This window comes from Lactuca serriola, chromosome 7 (genome assembly GCF_051521515.1).
Source record: "Lactuca serriola cultivar US96UC23 chromosome 7, Lser_US96UC23_V15, whole genome shotgun sequence".
Lineage (NCBI taxonomy): Eukaryota > Viridiplantae > Streptophyta > Magnoliopsida > Asterales > Asteraceae > Lactuca > Lactuca serriola.
Window position 1 is genome coordinate 191,611,390 of NC_136414.1, and position 16,642 is coordinate 191,628,031.

At 37.0% G+C, this 16,642-nt stretch overlaps 1 pseudogene; it reads right to left on the minus strand.

The window, feature by feature from the left end:
- Positions 1-7,703: 7,703 nt before the first annotated feature.
- LOC145062325 (G-type lectin S-receptor-like serine/threonine-protein kinase At4g27290) lies at positions 7,704-16,236 on the minus strand (annotated as a pseudogene).
- Between the last annotated feature and the right edge of the window lie 406 nt (positions 16,237-16,642).

Below are 16,642 nucleotides of genomic sequence, written 5' to 3' on the forward strand. Positions count from 1 at the left end.
CTAATAATTAGGGCTGGAAAATATGTACCACGGAAAACCAACCAACATGTTACCAACCGAGCCAAGAATATTGGTAACCAATATGTTTAGTAACCAACATGTTTGGTTGGTACTACCATACCAATTTCAAAATCATGGTATGGTAATGGTACAAAGATTTCAATACTACAACAATACCATACCAACGAATTCATATATATATATATATATATATATATATATATATATTGTATATTTAAATTTTTAGATTGTTTGGTGCTTATGATTTACGAGGTTTGATTAATATTTACCGAATTATTAAAGCTTAAAGTTTTAAACTTATATTAGCATGTCCAATATTCCTCCACCGCTTGAACATACAAACTCGTGATAGAAATTAATAAATCATTTTGGATTGAATTTTCAATCTCAACTATTAGAAAACTTTTATTCACGAAACACCCCATTGAAGTTTCATAATGCTTAAGAACACGAAAATCTTCATTCACAAAATGTCGTACATGTTGGTATATACCATTACCAACATGTACCAACCAAACTTATTAGTAGCCAAAAAAAGTTGGTACTAACTATAGTTGGGACGGTACTGGTAGAAAATTTTTTGTACCAACTATAATTGGTATGGTACTCGACTTAGTGAAAAAATGAATCACACCTACCAATTCCACCCTGCCTATAATAGAAAAATTACCATATTATCCTTTCATTGAAATATTAATTAAAATTTTAATAATTCATGGTGCAGAACATACCCTTTTCTTACGAACACCATGAACTCTACCACCATTCACTACATTCACTCCTCCTTCAACCATTGGAAGATCATGTATTCCACCACCATTCACTGCTCCATGCACTCTTCCTGCACCTTCTTTCACTCCTCCTTCACCTACATATTCTTGTACAAGAGCACACATCAATAATTATTAAAGTGTTTGCTTTGATCCAATAACAACATCATTACAATATACCTTGTTAGCCTTGCTTCTCTTTGCTCTTTTCACTCTGAGCTTACTTGGCTTATTTGTTGTGGTTAGGCCACCTTGTTATGGCTAGGCATATGACAAGCACTGCACACAATGGGTTTACCCTTCTTTGATACTTTATGCTTCCCCATTCTCTCTGAGACATCTGTCTTCCTCTTTACTACAAGTCTTCTAGGAAACCTTCTTTTTTAGGAGGTAAAGGTGGGGTGAATGATGTCTCTAACCACATCTTACTACCATTCATAAGCAATATATTGTTCATGTGTGTTTTATTGTAATTAGGCCTATAGAAAATAGGATCCATGAACGTCTCAACATCCCTATTATGAAAAAATATTGTGGCAACTGAATAGGCACACCCATATCCATTTAGTTTCCATAACCGACAAGAATATGTCCTGTTGTCAAGATCAACATCATAAGTTTGACCTTCATTTCTAGTGTCAAATTTGTTTATTCCACTTGGGACCAATTCTTAGTACCTAGCTTCAATCTTTAAGCCATTCATCAACTGCCTAATCGTAGGACTTACCTACATTGACCATTTTTTGTGTTTCAAGTTATAGATCCTCACCATGATATATAATCTCAGATCCTCCAACAAAGTGATAATTGGTCTCCTTCTGGCTTCCACAACAACTACATTAAAGCTCTTCGAAAGAATATTCTTCACGGTAGCACAAGCCCTGCCTACCATATAAAATGCTCTTGACCAGGTCTCTGTTCCTTTTCCATCAAATAGTTATGGCCTTCTAGGCTTAAAATTTTCATTTCTTTCTTGAACACATTAAAATATTATGGTGTTGTTGCATTGCAAGCCTTCCAAAATAGGTAGGAAGGGCTTTTGCTACCTTAGAGAATGTTCTTTCATAAGGTTGTGCCTTGCTCAACACAAGGAAGCACTTCCTTAACTGCCTCCATAAGACCCTTGTGTTGGTCAGACATTAACGTGAACCTACAAACCATAACTAGTTCAACATCATCTCTTAGAAACTATAAAAACCCCATCCAATTACCCTTATTCTCAACACACACTATGGCCCATGCAACATAAATGATCTGTTTGTTAGCATCTCTTCCCACAGCACACAGTAACACCCTTGTGCATACACCTTTAAGGAAACACCCATCTATCCCTACCACCTTTGTACACCCTTCTAACCAACCAATTTTCACATTATCAAAACATACATAGAACCTACTGAAGTAATTCAAACCATCAGGCATGCATTGGACATCGATTTTAACTATTGAACCTGGATTACTTCTTCTAATTTCCTCCCCATAAAACCATAATTTTGCATAATGCTCAGTAAGGGTCTCCTCAATAAGACTCATGGCATGTACCTTTGCTGAAACATCCCTAAAATACTAGCCAAAAATTTCGTATCAAAACTATAATCATCCATAATCAATAAGAAAGTCGAGTATCATGTATCTCAAAATCACATATCAAATACTGTATCAAAACCAAATGAAAAATATCAGAGTCTCAATCGATCTCAGGCTGAAGGCTGTGGTGTGTGCCATGCGATCACCCCGAGCTCTTCCCTCCGCTACCGGAAGTACCTGAAACCAAAACTGGAAACCATAAGCACGAAGCTTAGTGAGTTCCCCAACCTACCACATACCATATACGCATAACCATGAACACATAACCACGTACTGGGCCTCGCTTGCTGCATCGGGGCTAGACCGGCATCGGGCCCCGCCCGGAATCAGGCCCCGCCTGGCATCAGGTCCCACCTGGCATCGAGCCCCGCTCGGTATACAGATCTGTCCCTCTTCGGCCCCACCTATCTCTGGGCCTCATGCGCTACACACATACATATAAAAATATCATACTAGGATATAATTAGACACTCTCTAACTGAACACTAGTCTAAGGCCTAGCCTAACTAGGGCCCAGCCCCTGATCTGCTACTGAAGTTGTGGAACCCCCCTCCATACTCCTACTAGTAGTGAGATATGGGCCCCCGCCCACACTCACTCCCTTCCTATCATGGGCCTCGCCCCTACTCTGCTAATGTTGAGATATAGAACCCCATCCATACTCCACTAGTGATGAGATACGGGACCTCGCCCACACTTACCTTTCTACCAAGCACATACAAGTATCATAGAGACAACAAGTATAATCTAACATACAACATAAGAATCTTCCTCGAGATTTCCCTGGCATCGGACCCCGGACCGGAAACATACTATCATCTAATCATACTATGGACTTACCCCAACATCGAACCCCCTTCCTGAATCTATCATACCTACTCATGCAGGAATCACAAAGACCTCTAGCATTCTATCCTTCCTCGAGCCTCACCCGGCATCAGATCGTAACCCGAAACATATAATGTTAAGTGCCTAGGGCTAGCCCCCGAGTCTTCCTACTATACATAAGCATAAACACAATTGGTCGACATTGGTGCCATAGACCCATATAAACAGTGAGGAGACTCACCTTGCACTGTTGAAGACTAGCTGAACACTTCTGAATGCTATCCGGTAACTCCTGAACTGCTGATCCTTTGTCTCCCTGAACTATTAATACCCAAAATAACATTTAGACCATAATACTCTCAAAAGTCAAACCAGTTCAGACTTGGTCAAAGTCAACGGTCAAATTCAACGCTCCGAGTTGACTCGTCAACTCGTCAAGCCCCACAATTCACAGATTACTTCTGGACTTCGATCCTACTCGTCGAGCTCTCCTTGAACTCATCGAGTACACCTTCAACACATCGGGACCCTTCTTCATCTGACTCGCCGAGTTCTCCTTTGAACTCGTCGAGTCCACCTTCATAAGTTAGAGATTGCCTTGGACTCGCGCGAGTTCATTCCTTGAACTCGTCGAGTACGAGGATCCTCAAGTCCACTATGAACCCAAACTGGTTGAGTCCTTTACCAACTCAACTCATACTTGCTAGCAGAAGGGTTTTGGGCAAGGAAACGGCCTGACTCGCCGAGTCCTATAAGTGACTCATCGAGTCCCTCTATGTCAAAATCTATTCAGATGATTTTTGTCGAGCATAAAGCATCCAGGACCCAGATCTAACCTTCTAGGGTTGGAATAACACGCAAAGCTACTGTCTTTACACCTATGCATGGCCGTTTTTGCTCAAAAGGCCATAACAACCTCTTAAACTTTGCATGGGGAGTTCTAATGGCATAAAGCTTCCACCTTTATGCCTTAACTACCCATAATACTCTCAGATCTAAAAGGTTTTTGCTTGGGGATGTCCAAATCCCACAAGCACCCATTCATGGACCAAAATCTTCATAAAAAGGGACTATAAAGAGATCTAATAAGTCAAAAGCCAAGATGAAGACTTGATTACCAAGAAATGTAGCCACTGGAGTGTCTCTTTTGGATCTACTTCCTCCTCCTTGAACCTCCAACTTCCTTCTTCTCCTTCTTCCTCTTCAAGAGCACACAAATCACACAAAGGTAGCTTAAACACTCACAAGATGCACTAGGGTTTCTTGAGTGAGGGTTTGGGGTCTGGGGGCTAAAGACAAGGCTGAGGAAATGAGAATATGATGCTTAAATAGGGCACCAAGTCCCGAAATTAGGGTTTCCCAACCCAGGCTAGACTCGCCGAGTCCGTCTACCGACTCATCAGTAGGTCACTTACTCCGTAACATGGAGCCCGCTCCTACTCGTCGAGTTCCTCCCTGGACTTGACGAGTAGACCTCTTGACTTGGGGGTTTTCTTTACTTTCTTGACATTCTGAATTCAGGGTGTTACATTTACTCTTCTACATTGACTTAAACTTACCTATATTCCAAACTTCCTGATGACCTCCAATCTCAATTTTCTTAGCTTCTGCCTGTGCAAAATTTCCTTAGTATAATGTTCTCCTATCCATGTGTATGTGACAATTGATCGTAGTTTATATTTTGTAGCACAATTATGCTCAACCTTTAATGACTTGATTAGAAATGACACCTCCTGGCTCATTCACGTAGCCCATAATATGAATAGGTAGGCTCATTTGCAATACACCACTAACAACCATTTACTGTCATTCTTCCTAAAGCATAGTTGACATCCATTTGCCATAACATAATTACATAACATATTTTTCAACTACTTTGGACTTTCACACTTCATCCCAAGAATAGGTACTTGCCTCTTCTATTACAAATCAGGTTTGAAAATGAAATGGATTTCTATATCTTCTTTTTCAACTTCATTGTCACCAGTGTGTTCTTTGTGATGACATAACTTAGTAAGAAACTCATCTCCACTGGTCTTGTTCAAGGGTGTATTATCATGTCAATGACTTCATCTTCAAGACCTATATTGGGATGTGTTCCATCAGAGTCATGGTTTTCTTCAATTCTAGCTCCACCCTCATCTTCAAGGCCAATTTCATCATCTTCATTAACAGCTAGATTCATGTCATCATCCCATCATTCCCATCAGGATCAACATAAATTGAAGTTTCCCCATATTCATACATGGTATCTATAAACTAGGCATAATCCAAGTTATCTATGAATCCTTCTAAATAAAGCAATGTTAGGTATGCGGTAGTAGAAGTTTTGAAACTCATCCCCTATTGCTCTTTCAAGAAAACCAAAACAAACCCTAACATCCATACCTACCTAATCAACGTGGTAAAGAGGAAGTGATTCTCATCAACATATTAAGAAGGGTGTCACACAAATACACCATTATAGTGTAGATGAGCTATTAGATAGACAACTTCGTTATCGTTCTCAGCCATGCAATAGAAAAAAAAATCAAAGAGTTGAATACCTCGGAGAGCAGCTGTGTAATCTTAAAAGTGGCATAGATGGTTTAAAACCCTAGTTCGAGATCTTCCTTCCTTTTCTTATAAGACATACGACACAGGTAATAAAAATGGATTTTAATATTTACACTCTCGAAAGATGACTAATGGCAGGGGTAAAGGTCAAATAAAACCTTATAGCTTATTAATATAAATTTATTTAATTTGGTCTTTTAAAACCTTATGTAAAAGGTAGTTGGGTCTCTATGACAAAAACCCTACAGCTTATTACTATACATTTATTTTTTTTAAGCACTTAATATCATTGGACTTGATAACTTATTTGCTTTTTTATTTTGACCACTCAATATATATTGAGTGTCAATATACATTAGTAATTTGTGCACATAACCCATTCTACTTTACGCATATTTCATTTTACCCTCTTAATTATAATTTAGTTATAGACGATAATATAATATTTTCAATGACATCACATTTTTAAAATATAAATTTTATGACGATAATATAATATTTTCAATGTTTTATTTTATTTTTATAACTATAGCATAATATTTTTTTTCGTATTTTACGTATATAAATAATGAAACGATATATTTGTATTTATATGTTCTTCTAAAAATATATATATTTTTTTTTAAAATTGACTGATTGAATGTGGAAGTTTTATAAAACATTTAAAATATATGAGAGTAAATTAGTTATGGTTATTTAAAAAATAACTATTTAAAAAAGCTTTATCACTAAAGTGGTAACTTATTTAGAGGTAACTTATAGAGGTCCACAATAATTATACGATGATGTGACACTTATTTTAAGTCATAACATAGTGCAACCATTGAAGATGCTTTAAGAATCTAAAACACCCCCTACAATACATGACTGTCTACAAACTTAAAAACTTTTATCTTTTGGCTTGGTGGAAGAAAAAGAACCTTTCAATTTTACTAATCATCCAAGCTTCTACATAACTTTGAAATCCGTTTTTTCTGTTAGCGTTAGAGTAGGATCAGAATGAACGTCACGGATAACCATTGAATCGATGGAAGTATGAATTCATCCCTCAAGAAAAGTTGCACTTTGGATGTCGTTCCAACGACCAAAGTAGATGAGCACCTTTAAGAATTTTGAGATTTGATGATGAAGACCGAGCATTTGACAAACTTAAACTGATTGTATTTTTAATTTCAAGGTTTCTGATATTGTAAATTTACTCTTGTTGTTTTTTATTTTGTATTAGAAATTAAATATAATAGAAATCTTAAATTTGACTGGAACTAAATTTACTTTAAAAAATCGGATATTCGGATAAAAAAATCCGGTTCTAAACTTATCATAACAGATACTGCCTGAATCGCTTCCCATTTATAAATATCCTGTTTGGAAATATTCCAAATTTTGTGCCAATTTCTCTTAAGTTTCCTAGAATCTATTTTCAAAATGCAGAATGTCTGTTAGTACTGTTGATCTTGTGACTTTCTTAGGTTGACCGAGATAAACCATTCGAACATTTTGGTGATAAAGAAACCATAAGGCTTGCCTTTTTCTTGGATCCGTTTTGACTCAGGTTATTCAATAGTATTGTTTATCTGAGTTCTTGTGTTCTTGATTTTTTATTGGAAAATAAAACTCAGTTCTGGTTCTTGTTTCGGATCAGTAAATCTTATACCCACAAGATGTGTTTGTTAATGTCTTGAGATACAGTTCTTGTTTATGATCACCCACAACTATAGAACTAACAAGTATCTATTTTTCAAGATTCGATAGCTCTATCGAGTATCATATCTTTGTTGATGTAGTTTCTTTCTACAACAACTCTGTTTTCTTTATCATTTATCAACAAATACATATATGTACTACAGATGAATTGGAATTTTCAGATATGTACTAAAGATGAATTGAATTTTCTTAGTTATATATGTTATGCATAAGCTTTAAATACATACAGATATCTATTTATCTAGCATTCAAAATTGTAATGCTAAGGTCATTTCTAGAACTTGTGTCGTATGTGCCTGAAGAATGCCGTGTATCTTCTGTATTTTTACCAATGAAAAAACCTGGTTCTTTAGGTGAAGGCACTGGTCCTTCATTCCCCAACATCAAAATCAAAGAAGCCATAGTTGGTCTATCGGACGTCTTTGAACACATAACAAACCCACATGGATTGATCTTAGAACTTGAGGAGAATCGATTGATTTAAGCTGACACATGATAGCAACAAGTTCTAGTGATTTCCCTTCTTTATGGAGTTCCCACGCCTAGAAGAACAATAAAACACCAAGTAAACATATTGTTTTAGATGTAGAATGAGAAGGTGATAAATTCTCTAGGGCTATTTTTAATGATGAAGATAAATGAGAGATTGTCGGTGAGTCCTTGTCCCACTTTGTTGCGTCTTTTGGGTGGAACAAAAAAATTCTATTTTTCTCTTACTATGTTTGTATGGCTGTTCTTAATGATGAAGATGGAGAAAATTTATGTCTTTTCCACATACAAGAGAACTAAAGTGAGTCCTTGTTCCACCATTTTCCCACTAAGCAACGGTCATGGTCAAAGATAAAACTTACATGTCCAATAAGGTTGTTGTTATGTTGTTCGTGAAAAATTCCCCTATTTTTTTCCTCACTTACAATTTCAAGCACCGAAGCTATATACATCTAATTTTATCGAATAGATACCATCTCCCACATACTCTGGTGCCATGTAGCCACTACAAGAAATCATTAGTTAATGTTAATAAATCAAAAAAGAAAATAAAATAAAGTTAAATTCAATAAATCTTACTATGTTCCAACTACCCTATTCGTGTTTGCCTCAATCTGATTTCCTCCAAAGTTTCTAGCCATCCCAAAATCTGATATTTTAGGGTTTATCTCCGAATCAAGCAAAATATTACTAACTTTGAGATCTCTATGAGTAATTCTAAGCCGAGAATCATGATGAAGATAAAGAAGTCCACGAGCAATTCCATTTATAATTTTGAATCGTGCGGGCCAATCAAGCAATTTGCTTTGACGTTTATCTGTGGATTGTAAAATGATTTGAATTTAGTTTATTTATTTCTTGATATAATACATATAGTTTTTGTATTATAAAATTTACCAAATATAAATGAGTCAAGGCCTTTGTTTGGAAGGTATTCTTATATTAGCATTTTTCCAGCTCCCTCGATGCAACATCCCAAAAGCTTTACAAGATTTCGGTGTTGCAGTTTAGATATTGAGATGACTTCACTCTTGAATTCATGAAGCCCTTGAGTTGATGTTTCTTCTAGTCGCTTCACTGCTATTTCTTGTCCGTCTTCTAGCACACCTTGAAATCAGCATTTCAAGATAAGTTTGATTAAAAAATATCAGTTCAATGGTTAAATCTATAAATTTGTGAAAGTACATTGTACTTTTCAGTATTTTACATTTTCTTAAACGGTATAAAAAAGTACAATAGTTTAATCACTATAGAATATAGTTAAGTGGCTAAAAATATATTGTAGTTTTATGTACTTCCCATTTTAGTAACCTACATACACCATAGACAAGGAATGTTACTGGAAGTGGCAACCTATTTTACTCGGGTTACTGTTATGGGAATATACATTAATTTTTACCCTTAACACCAACATATTTACATTTGTTTGTCAGTTATAGCAATGTACTTTGGTTTTTACTCATACTAGCAATGTTGTTACATCGAGTTGCCTATATGGACGTTGTACTTTATTTGTTACATAATTTTTTCGTTAAGAAATGTAAGTACATTGCTATTATGGATAAGAAATTGAAAACATGTCACTTTTAAATGTAGGAAAATGTAAGTAGGTTGCTATATGATGCAATTTACCATGGAAATGTAAATATGTTGCTATTATAGATAAAAAAATAAAGTACATTGCTTATATCACTTGATGGTAAGAGTAAAGCAAGTTGCTAATTCATACAATGGATTCATAATATACCTTGTAAACTGGTCCGAATCCTCCATCTCCAAGTTTATTGTTCAATGAAAAGTTGTTTGTAACTTTAAGTAATGTAGCAAAGCTAAATAGTGGTAGCTCGAGATCTTCCTTGTTGCTATTGTTTTCGGAATCATGCCCAAATTTGTCTTCATGTGTTTCTACTAAAGGAATAAACAAGTATTTACAAAAAAAAAACAGACCACTTTAGTTTTCAAAGTGCAATGCTATAATAGAAAAAAAATATGAATGATTATGATATATTGTATTCAAAATCCCTACGTTCTTGTATGCGTCTCTTCCTCTTATATCGGTAAAATAAGAATATGCAAACTAGCATAATGACCAATACTATGGATGCTATAGGTACATTAATAATTCGTACTTGTCCTCCCACACTTGAGCTTTGACTATTTTCAGTCATGTCTATACAAAAAGATAAATAAAATTAATAACGAAAATAAACATATAAAGAAGCACATGAGATTATGTCTAGTTGATGTGGGACACTATCCGATTTACCTAACTCAGAAGGCGGCAATCGTATAAAAAGATCCTGCCCATTTTCAGAAAACATTCTGATATCCATTAATTCATCCGACCATAGCAAGCAACCACTCCCTGAACCAGATATATTCGAATGTGTGTACGCACTACACAAACAATCTTTTTTACAAACCCGTTCACATTTTTCAAGGGTCCAGGTTTGTTTAAACCTGGACCCTTGAGTATCTGGCAACTTCACATTCGAAAACTTATTGAATCCTTCCCCGGTCCCACAGTCCAAAGGGGTTCGATGTCGACACCCTTGATCCCAATCAACAACTTTCCATTGGTCCGGTAATGTTGGTTCAAACCCCTTTAAGCATTCACAAGCTGGTGAGTCATCGATGTTGCAGCTAGCATATGGTCCACAGAGGTCGAACTGGTCACAATTATTAGTTTCTGGAGATAAGTAAACATTCCACTCTTTTCTACTATTTACCTGTCCATATTACCATTGGGCTTTAACATTAACCTAGTGAAAACTGAATTATTTATGAGGTTATAATGGTAATAAATTTCTCTTTCGTTTAGAACAAAACTGAAGTTGTAAATCGGGTTAGGTCTCAAATTAATGAAAAGAAAGTAAATTGTAAAATAGTTTAATCAAAATAGCTCTTTGATTAATGAGAAACTTGGTCAAAACTCAATTGTTTACAATTAGTATCTCATACCCTAACACGGCTATGAAAATTTTTATATAAGATCTAATAACCGACTTGCTACTAGAATGGAATTAGGAAACATGAACAACTTGCCATATTATGATTGCTTGGTCTCCAAGGTCCTACGTGACTTAGGATTCCAACAATCACCCCCAAATCTCTAAGTCCTTCTAGAGAATTCTTCAACCCCGATCAAGCTCCGCATTTCTTTGAACTTGGTTCGAGCTAATGGTTTGGTAAGAATATCCACCCTTTGTTCTTCACCGGGATGTACTCCACCTCCACTTGTTCTTTTTCAACACAGTTACGAATGAAGTGAAACCTCGTGTGAATGTGTTTACTTCTTCCATGAAAGACATGATTCTTCATGAGTTCGATAGCCGACTTGTTATCAACTCTAAGAATCACTTTCTCTTGCATTTTGTTCATGATTTCTCCAAGCAAATCTTGAAGCCATATTGCTTGACATGCACTCGCTGTGGCTGCCATGAACTCCGCCTCGCAAGATGATAAAGCAACGGTATATTGACTTTGCGAACACCATGTAATTGGTGATGACCCGTAGTAGAAAATGTGACTGGTTGTGCTTGTTTCGTCATCCGGATCAACATTGTGACTACTATCACTATAACCAATAAGTCGCCTTTGTCCCATCCTCTCATACTTGATTATGTATCCCGTTGTTCCTTGTAAGTACCTTAGAAAGTGTTTGATTGCACCACCATGCGATTCTCTTGTACTTTGCATGTATCGGCTAGCAACCCCAACCGTATATGCCATATCGGGTCTTGTTTGCAAGAGATATCTAAGACATCCTACCACCTTTCGATATTGTGTCGGGTCGATTTTAGGTTCATCATCGGCCTTTGACAATTTATTTCCTGGTTCCATTGGTATGTGGGTTGGATTGCAATCATGTAAACCAGCTTCTTTTAAAATGCGTTAAGCATATGCTTCTTGGTTTATAGTAATCCCCGATTCTTCTTGCTTAACTTCAATGCCAAGGTAATAAGTCAATCTTCTAAGATCCGACATCTCAAAGTTCTTGGACATCTCTAATTTGAACTTCTTGATCATGCTCAAATTTGTACCTGTGACAAATAAATCATAAACATAAATTGCTAAAATTAGCAAGTTAGATCCTTCACTTTTCCGGTACACTGATGGTTCTTTCATGCACTTTTGAAATTTCATACTCTTCAAAATCTCATCAAGCTTCGTGTTCCATGCTCGAGGTGCTTGTCTTAGACCATATAGTGCTTTTGTAAGGCGATATACTTTATGCTCGTTGCATTTCTTTATATAGCCTTCCGGTTGTGACATGTAAACAGTTTCTTTTAATTCTCCATGTAAGAATGTTGTTTTAACATCTAAGTGGTGGAGCTCCCACCAATGAGTAGCTGCTAAGGCTATAAGAAACCGAATGGTTTCAATTCGAGCTACCGGGGCAAATACTTCCTGAAAATCAATACCGGGTTATTGCACGTAACCTTTAGCAACCAACCTTGCCTTGTATTTATTAATGGTGCCATCTGCATTTTTCTTCAATTTGAACACCCACTTGAGTCCAATTGGCTTCACCCCCATAGGCTTGTTCACAAGAGTCCAAGTATTATTTTTTTTATCAACTTGATTTTCGCATCCATGGCCTTGACCCATTCTGGTTCTTTCTTCGCTTCTTCATCCGATACCGGCTCGTCATTGGTTGTTAGAAGGAGTTCTTCGAGATTGTCAAGATCAAGCTCATAATCTTCAAATCGTCTTGGACGTACTCTTGCTCTTGAAGGTCTTTGGTTTACAGCTCCTTGTTGATCATTATTATTTACCGAACTTAGTTGTTCATTATCTTGTACTTCTGCTCCGTCTCCAATCTCATGATCCGATTCAATTGGATCATTGTTTACATCGTTTCCTTGGTTGTTGTTCGCATCTTCTCTTGGATAGTCCCATGGTATTATGAATGAGCCCGGTTCTTCATTGTTGGTTCCTGCTTCTTTAATCCAATCCAACCCTTTGGTTTCATCAAAAATAACGTCTCAGCTCACGATTATTTTTTGTATTATCGGGTTAAATAACCGGTAAGCTTTCGTACCCAGTTCGGAACCAACATGTACTAGTGGTCTTGATCTTGCATCCAACTTCTTTAGATTAACCGGTTCAACTTTTGCATGTGCTAGACACCCAAATATACGAACATTTTCTATATTCGGTTTTCTTTTATACAACTTTTCGTATGGAGTTGTATCACCAAGGACTCTTGTGTAAACTCGATTGATTAGATTTGTAGAGTGATTTACCGCTTCTCCCCATAAGTAGTTTGGAACATGCATTGCCTTCATTATACTTCGCGTCATGTCCATAAGAGTTCGGTTTCTTCGTTCCACAATTCCGTTTTGTTGTGGAGAGTATGGGGTGGTAAGATGGTGTTTGACTCCATTTTGTTCACAAAAAGAATTAACCTCGAGAGAAGTAAACTCACCTCCTCGATCACTTCTAAACACTTTCAAAGGCTTTCCAATTTCATTTTCCACCAAAGCTTTGAATTTTTTGAAGTGTGTAAACGCCTCACTCTTTTTTTTATGAGATAAATCCACATAAATCGTGAAAAATCATCAATTAGTGTAAAAATATACCTATTTTGACCCTTGGTTGTCGGCGTGATCGGACCGCATAAATCACCGTGAACAAGCTCCAATGGTTGTTTCGCTTTGTATGTCGTCATGGTTGGGAATGACTTTCTTGTTTGCTTGTCGACTAAGCACGATTTGCATAATTGATTCTCATGATGTAATTGAGGTAACCCTTTGACTAAACCCTTCTTGAACATCTTTTTCATCGACTCGAAATTAATGTTGCCAAGTCTTGCATGCCATCGCCATGCATCTTCACTTAGTCTCGAATGAAGGAAAATAGGAACTCCAATTTGTAATTTTATTTTATAAAGGCGGTTTGGAGTTCTTTGTACTTTCATTAATAAGCAATTATCAGCATCGTGCATGGTCAAATACTTATCTTTCATACGAATATCACACCCGGCGTCCGTTGCTTGTCCGAGACTTATAATGTTGTTCTTGAGATCCAGTATGTAATAAATCTCCATCATCAGCCTTTGTTGACCCCTTTTACCTTAGAAAAGTATAGCACATTTTCCCTTGATTTTTACACACGAATTATCTCCGAATTTAACTCTCCCAGTTATTCCTTCATCAAGCTCGGAGAAAAATGATCGGTTTCCAGTCATGTGATTGCTCGCCCCATTATCCAAGTACCACACATCGTTGTCTTGTGAGTCGTATCGGGACATTATCACCTTTTTTCGTTTAAAAATACGGTCTCGTGTAAAAATACGGTCTCGTCGGCATCGTCATATTCGGCAAAATTACTTTCTTCTAATTTTTTAATTTGGTCCGGGCATTGAGACGCAAAGTGGCCTGGTTTATCGCACCGATAACAAATGATTTTGGATCGATCCTTTTTTGTTTTATTCTTATTTTGGTTATTATTATTGGAATTGGTCCGATCAGAGTTGGACTTGGTTCCTTTATTGGGCTTGCCACCTTGCGGGACCCGATTTACATACTTAGATCCACTTGATCCATTCGTTCCATTAGACCCTCCTGCCCCATTTACTTCCTTCGTCCCTTTCCCTTGTGTTCTACGATTGCTTGAACCTCTGCTACTTGAAGACTTTGTAAACAGCGCCTTCACTTGATCTTCTTCGTTGTCGTCCTCCTCTCTAATTTGTTCTTCATACGCCTTTAACCGCCCTACTACATCTTCAAAGCCAACGGTTTTCAAGTCTAGTACCTGTTCTAATGATGCGACGATGTGGATGAATTTTGCCCTTGGTAGTGATTTCAAGAATTTCTTCACCATCCTTTGTTCATCGATTGATTCACCTAGTGCGGCTGCCTTGGATGCAATTCCAGATAGCTTTCCCGTGAAAGAGTCGATTGACTCCAACTCAGTCATCTTCGATCGATCGAAATCAGACATTAAGGTCTGTAATCGTGCCTCTTTCACACGGTCAGCCCCCATATGCCTTGATTTGATTGCTTCCCAAAGTCCCTTGGAAGATTCTTGTTCACCGATTTGGATTATGAGTTCTTCTAGGTATCGATTGATAAATTAAACCTATTGCTAAATCATCTTTGTCTTGATTTTTTGTAGTTCCAGGTTCAGTTATCTCCCAAGCTTTGTGAATCTTTAATACTACCTTCATTCTCATTGACCACACCGTGTAGTTTGTTGACATGAGCATAGGACACTGAACAGAGGTTGATCCAATCTCTTTCACCCTCACCGAAGCTTCTCCATCCCCCTGACATGTTGACCTACTTATCAACAGGTAAGAATTGATCTCACAACTTCTTGTTTATGTGCTCTAATACCAATTAATGAAAAGAAAGTAAATTGCAAAATAGTTTAATCAAAATAGCTCTTTGATTAATGAGAAACTTGCTCAAAACTCAATTGTTTACAATTACTATCTCATACCCTAACACGACTATGACAATGTTTATATAAGATCTAGTAACCGACTTGCTATTAGAATGGAATTAGGAAACATGACTAACTTGCCATATTATGATTGCTTGGTCTCCAAGGTCCTACGTGACTTAGGATTCCAATAATCCGGCTCGCCACTAAACTGGAGTCCATTCCATGGCCCGACCCGTAATATTATTTTCCCGCCATCCATTAGGTACATCTGCGCGAACCCTCTGGTATCAATCAACGCAAGTAAACTCACCAACAGAAGGATTATTCTGGGATTTCCACGACGTGAAGTTTCTTTCGATTCCATTGACCAAATCCTGGTCGAATTTCATTCCAGGAAGTAAATGATACGTGGAAAATCAAAACTTTGTCATATGAGATTCTCTGTATCGGTGTCGGCTTCCTCATGGATGATAAACTTACCGCAATCCAGAAGCTTACCCATGGGATTTCTCAGAGACGGTGGTGATGCAGAGTTTGCTGATGACCAAATGACATCTCCGGTGGCGTTACGGAGGATTAGAACTCCTTGAAAAGTTAGAATTAGGTCGCCGGAGGTGTTGCTGAGTGGTGTGTTCCGGTTGGCAACCCATACAACAGTTCCGGTGGAAATCTTCTTCTACTAAATTCCGATGTAGTAGTTTGTAGAGTTACCGGCTTTAAGGAAACCGAGTTCGAAGGTTTCATGTGGTGAAACGATGGTGTCACCATACCTGATTGTTTGGTTTGCGGATATGGTGTCTAGGGCTGTCGTACAAGTTATCGATGCTTAAAGTACAATAACGAAGAGGAATAACAACTTGGTCTTCGAAAGTCCTTCTTCTGCCATTGATAGTATTTCTTTAACAATGAATAATCTTTTTCTTTGTTGTGTTAAAATCATCATATTTTTCATTCAGATTGAATAATCATTTAGATTGAAAAAAATCTGAAGAAAGCATTACTCTAAATGGATGTCGCAATCGTGAAAAAAAATTATTAATGGGGAAAGCAATGTGTAGAAGATACATTGAAATCGATAAAAATTATAGTTATTGATATTATTGAAATGTGTAGAAGATACATTGAAATCGATAAATATTTGTAATCGTGATAATTTTAATGGGGAAAGTAACTATACTTGTTCTTTTAATTGTTTCACTCCATGTTCAGAAAATCTACACTTCTAAAGTTGACTTGATTTCAGATTCAAGGTTTTTGACAGAAGCATACACGTTGGTCTCATAGACCGGAAT